The following is a 6,144-nucleotide window of genomic DNA, read 5'->3' as shown; positions in this document are numbered from 1 at the left end:
AAACAGAAAACCCGAAAAATTTCCGATGCACATCACTAGTGTGTACCCAGCTTGGGTATGGCCTCCAATGTGAGCAATTCAATGTCTCTATATGCAACCACTATCAGCAACACAGTACGGATGGTGTAATGGTTAGCATTACTGCCTCACAGCACTGAGGTCATGGGTTCGATTCCCACCATGGCTCTACCTGTGTGGAGTTTGTATATTCTCCCCGTACTTGCGTGGGTTTTCTCTGAGTACTATGGTTTCCTCCCACAATCCAAAAATATACTGGTAGGTTAATTGGCTCCCAACAAAATTAACCCTAGCCTGAATGTGTCTGCATGTACATGTGATAGGGAATATAGATTGTAAGCTCCACTGGGGCAGGGACTGATGTGAATGGACAAATATTCTCTGTATGTGTGCGCTATATAAATAATTGGTAATAAATAATAATAGTATAATAATTATATCTGAGTCTGATTACCAACCCTGTAACCACACAGGAATGCCCAACACATTTCTAATATACTTTTTGGTGCATAGGTCTGCAACGGGTGTGGATCATAAGGTCAACAGTCATTAGGTCCATCACTACTGGTCGACAGTGACCTGAAATAGGTCGACGCGGTCATTAGGTCGACATGGAAAAAGCTCAACATGAGGGTTTTTCCCCGTTTTTTTTGGTGTCGCATTCTCGTAAAGTGAACGAGAACCACAATTAGTGCACCGTGTCCCCTCGCATGGCTCACTTAGCTCGCCATGCTTGAGGCAAGGTTACTATTCCCAATCGTAGTCCACGTGGATCGTAAAGTATGAAAACGTTAAAAAAAAGAAATGTGAAAAATTGATGTCGACATTTTTCCATGTCAACCTAGTGATCGTGTCGACCTATAGACCATGTCGACCTAATGCATATCGATCAATAGTGGGCGACCTAATGAGTGTCGACCTAAGTGCAGTCGACCTAAAGACCAGATCCCGTCTGCAACTCTGTATGAACACCATCACGGTGCATTCATGCGCAGTGCAACTCAGACGCAAGTGCAGATGAAAAACATTGCACAAGACAAATATAAAATACATTGGCCCCCACAGGAAAAAACTGACAAATTGCCCCCCACAGGGAAGAAAAATTATAAGATAGCTTTTGGTATAACAATTTGTTTCAAATTGAAACTGCTATTTGAAAAGTCCAGTTACCAAAAGGTTTTATAATTCTTGGCTGTAACATCTATATATTCATTTATTTATGAACATTTATGTAGCATTAGCATATTCCATCGCACTTTCTTTCAAAGTTGGGCTGGGTCATATTAGGAACTGAACATGCGACTGGAAAAATTTGTAGATTTTGCCTCACATGGGCAGCACCAGAGGTATATCATGTAACCATGGCAGCAGCCCACTGGTTATATCCCCTGCGGGCCGATGTGCCCAGTCCACTGTCGTTTTTCAAAAGCAGCCTGTGGAATGGCAGTTAGGAGCTGATTGGCAGTGACACGCAAAAATGTTTTGTCTCATGGGCATCTTATGGGCGTGTCATGGGCGTGTCACTAAAAGCAGAGATGCCCAGCCTCTCACATACGAGGTAATACTCAGATGAAGAACCTGCACCAGCCCTTCGATGGTGTGATCAGAGTTTGCAGCACCACGCTCCAGACAGCAACGCAGCGTTCATAGGGGGTCGTTCCGAGATGAAGCTGTGCTAAATTTAGCACAGCTACGATCATTCACACTGACATGAGGGGGGACGCCCAGCACATGGCTATCCCGCCCCGCATGTCAGTGCCCCCCCCCCCCCGCAGAAGTGGAAAGGCAATGCACAGCGGCGATGCCTTTGCACTTCAAGAGTAGCTCCCAACCAGCGCAGCTTTAGCGTGCTGGCCGGGAGCTACTCATCGCTCCCTGGCCCGCAGTTACTGCGTGTGATGTCATGCAGCCGCTGCGGCCCGCCCCCCCTGTTTGGATCCGGCCCACGAAACGGCGGCCAAATGCCGCCTTTCCGCCCCCCCCTGCCCAGCAACCGCCTCTGCCTATCAATCAGGCAGAGGCGATCGTAGCGGCCTGACGGCCTTCGGTCGTCTGGCATGCGCTGGCTCACTGCGGCCCCAGCGCCTGCGCAGTTCTGACCCGATCACACCGCTGAGATAAACTGCAGCGTGCAATCGGGTCAGAATGACCCCCATAGATACTGAAAGTTGCCATTCAGTACTACAGTATGTCCACATTCAGATGCAATGCTATTACAAAGGGAATTGTCTTTGTAGTGGCGTAAGCGTAAAGCCACAGACGAACTGCGGCAGAATATGCAAACAGGGATGCTGCTGTGTGCACCAGGACCTTATTCTCTTCTACCACCTGCGTTTCTCGGTTATGACTTAAACATTGGGGACTATTGGGCCTGTTTCAGGTTTGTAAGCAAGCAAAAAAGTACACAAATGGGCAAAACCATGTGCAGTGCAGGTGGGGCAGATGTAACATATGCAGAGAGAGTTAGATTCGGGTGGGGTGTGTTCAAACTGAATGTGACGGATTTTCTGTTTATTAATTATAATTGCCAGACGTGTGCGGTGCACTTACAGGCCAACGTGCATGTGTGCGTGCACAAACCTACAGTAGTGATGTCATTTTTATCATCACTTAGTTTTATTATATTGATACAAATAGTTTTATAGTTTTAAACAGCCTGATTTGGAGATGTATGTACAGCTGGTGGGTTTATGTATATCTCTGATATTTGTGGGTCTACTCTGAACGAGTCCTGTGAATGAGTCCTGTGTGATCGCTCACAGTCCCCCCCCCCTTATCTGGTGCATGATTGACAGGTGTGTTGTGTGCTGAGCCCAAGCTCTGCATCTTCAGGATGCAGACTTCCTGCGCCCAGCAGAGAAGTTCTGGCGGCCAGCCTGAGTAAACTTCGGGTTAAACAAATGCCAGAGGGCTGCAAAGTGATCCAATGTTGTGTCTTCGAACACAGGGTCTAATTCAGAGTTGATTGCAGCAGCAAATTTGTTAGCAGTTGGGCAAAACCATGGCCCTCATTCCGAGTTGTTCGCTTGTTATTTTTCTTCGCATCGGTGCGATTTTCCGCTAACTGCGCATGCGCAATGTTCGCACTGCGGCTGCGTCAAGTAAATTTGCTAAGAAGTTTGGTATTTTACTCACGGCATTACGAGGTTTTTTCTTCGTCCTGGTGATCGGAGTGTGATTGACAGGAAGTGGGTGTTTCTGGGCGGAAACTGACCGTTTTATGGGTGTGTGTAAAAAAAACGCTGTCATTTCTAGGAAAAACGCGGGAGTGGCTGGAGAAACGGGGGAGTGTCTGGGCGAACGCTGGGTGTGTTTGTGACGTCAAACCAGGAACGACAAGCACTGAACTGATCGCACTGGAAGAGTAAGTCTCGAGCTACTCAGAAACTGCAAAGAAAAGTCTTTTCGCAATATTGCGAATACTTCGTTCGCAATTCAGCTAAGCTAAGATTCACTCCCAGAGGGCGGCGGCTTAGCGTGTGCACTGCTGCGAAAAGCGGCTAGCGAGCGAACAACTCGGAATGAGGGCCCATGTGCACTGCAGGGGAGGCAGATATAACATGTGCAGAGAGAAATAGATTTGAGTGGGGTGAGTTAAATCTGCAATCTAAATTGCAGTGTAAAAATAAAGCAGACAGTATTTACCCTGCACAGAAACAAAATAACCCACCCAAATCTAACTCTCTCTGCAAATGTGATATCTGCCTCCCCTGCAGTGCACATGGTTTTGTCCAACTGCTAAAAAATTTCCTGCTGCGATCAACTTGGAATTACCCCCCATGTGCATTACAGGTGTGGCAGATGTAACATGTGCAGAGAGAGTGAGATTTGGGTGGGGTGTGTTCAAACTGAAATCTAAATTGCAGTGTAAAAATAAAGCAGCCAGTATTTACCCTGCACAGAAACAATATAACCCACCCAAATCTAACTCTCTCTGCACATGTTACATCTGCCCCACCTGCAGTGCACATGGTTTTGCCCAACTGCTAACAAATTTGCTGCTGCGATCAACTCTGAATTATGGAGCCCATACACTTGTGAGATTATCGGTACTATCCTTCGATTTCGACCACATCTGTCAGAGAAATCGGGGGATTGTATGCACATTTAAGGTACCTTTCGACGCGATGCGCGGGCACGCCGGTTGAATGTCGCGTCTCAAGATATTATGTGCTGCACTTAATATTTATCGAATCGGGGCGTGATCACATGCTGTTTTTTACCACTTTCGATTTATCACATTGCGATGTGCGATATGTGAAGACAGGAGACGACTTCCTGGCCACTCCTCTACCCCTCACCCGATTTCCGGTCGTAAGGGGCATGAGATAAATCTCAGGATTGTATGCGCATTGAATGCAGTAAAAATGCACTTTCGATGAGATTTGTCTCAAGGTGCGCTTCAAGGGAAATCGGGCCCGATCTCGCGTCGAAAGCAATCGCACAAGTGTATGGCTAGCATCACCCCCACAGTACTTGGATCTCGCAGATGCATGTAGAAACTGTCTTCTTCCTACAGGTTCCTCCTGCTGCATTTCATACCTCCCAACTGTCCCGATTTCCGCGGGACAGTCCCGTTTTTTGGGGACTGTCCCGCTGTCCCACCCGCGGGCCGCAGTGTCCCGCGGTGGGGGGGGCAGCTGGGAGGCTCTGTGTCTCGCTGCCCTGCTTAGCAGAGCAGCGTCTATTCACTTGAGTCAAAGGGAGAGGGGGGCATGCCAGCGACTCACAGAACGCTGGGCATGCCTCCTAAGTGATGAAAACGGGGGCGTGGCTCCCGATTGCGGCCCTCCCGCGAAACCACGCCCCTTTCTTAGGCCACACCCCTTTTTTGGGAGCTTTGCCGCGTGTGTGTCCCTCTTTAGAAAACCAAGAAGTTGGGAGGTATGGCATTAGAATGTTAGTTGTACGGTATTGCACTTTCTCTCCCCGCAGCTGTGCAATACCATACATCACTGAATCAGGCCCTTTGACTTTAGCGTTTACGGCTAACACCGTCAAACAAATATTTGATAACTCTCCCGGATTGACCGGGAGGCTCCTGAAAATTGGGTGGCATTCTCAGGGCTATAGAAAGGATTCCCAGGCCCCAGTAATGAAAGAGGCGTGGCCTATTCCTGGACGTGTGGCCGCACCCCCTTTAAAAAAAATAAACGGTAGGAAATACTTTTTATGTGACGCGAAGTGTCGCCGACCTGCAGCGGGGAGCGCCATGTGCCCCTCAGCCAGGGTCATCTCCAGGGAGGGGGAGATCACTCACCCCCCTTCCAGCCAGAAGAGATTGCAGCACTCCCTGGATATTGTATATGCACAAGGAGAAAAGTATGACTCTTGTTTGGGCGCACTCTTGTTAAATTATCTAAGTGTTAGTCGATAAGTGATGTGCCTAAAAATTGATAACGTAGTCTTTTAATTCTGCTCTTTAAAATACATGAGAACTCAGCAAGACAAATTAAACATAAGTAGCCATTGATATGTCATATGGGAACTGGAAGTATGTCTCCCAAAAATTGTAAAATGTTCAGATCTTAATTATGCCTGGATAAATGCATATCGGAAGATAGCTACATCTTAAGCTGCTTCCATCTGCCAAAGATCTGTACAAACTGTGTTTGTATTAATGCGGCCCTAAATAGGGTTAGGTTCGTGAGTGGAAGAGCCCACACACTAATTAACAATTCTAATAGTTTGCCACTATTGTGGATAAATAAATTGTGACGAATAAAGGTTCAAGAGGTAGTAGGATTGAGTATAAGTGGTTATACTGCTGTTGGTGTTATTTCTAAAGGGAAGGGAGTCTTCCTACTTCACCGGGTATTCCCTAGCAGTCGCCTGTCTAGGTACTGACCCAGCCCACCTCCGTTTAGCTTCCAAGATCGGACGAGATTGGGCGTGAACGTAGGGGTATGGTCGTAGCAAGAACTGACCCTATACCACCAATGAGAGTGCACTGAAACGGAAGGATTAGTTCCTCCTCAAGAAAAGAATAATAGGACTACGTTGAGAAGAAAAAATAACCGCAATCGGGTAGGTGTGAATCTGCTGTCCACGTTAGACTGGCGAGACGCGTCCCCTAGGGGGACACGCTCACCAGAATCGTGGATGAGAGTTCACAGAAGGAAGAAA

General features: G+C 47.4%; 1 pseudogene; it reads right to left on the bottom strand.

The window, feature by feature from the left end:
• Nucleotides 1–5,817: 5,817 nt before the first annotated feature.
• On the bottom strand, nucleotides 5,818–5,936 carry LOC134930557 (5S ribosomal RNA; annotated as a pseudogene).
• Between the last annotated feature and the right edge of the window lie 208 nt (nucleotides 5,937–6,144).

This window comes from Pseudophryne corroboree, chromosome 5 (assembly GCF_028390025.1).
Source record: "Pseudophryne corroboree isolate aPseCor3 chromosome 5, aPseCor3.hap2, whole genome shotgun sequence".
Taxonomy (NCBI): Eukaryota; Metazoa; Chordata; class Amphibia; order Anura; family Myobatrachidae; genus Pseudophryne; species Pseudophryne corroboree.
This window is presented reverse-complemented; position numbering and strand designations above follow the sequence as displayed.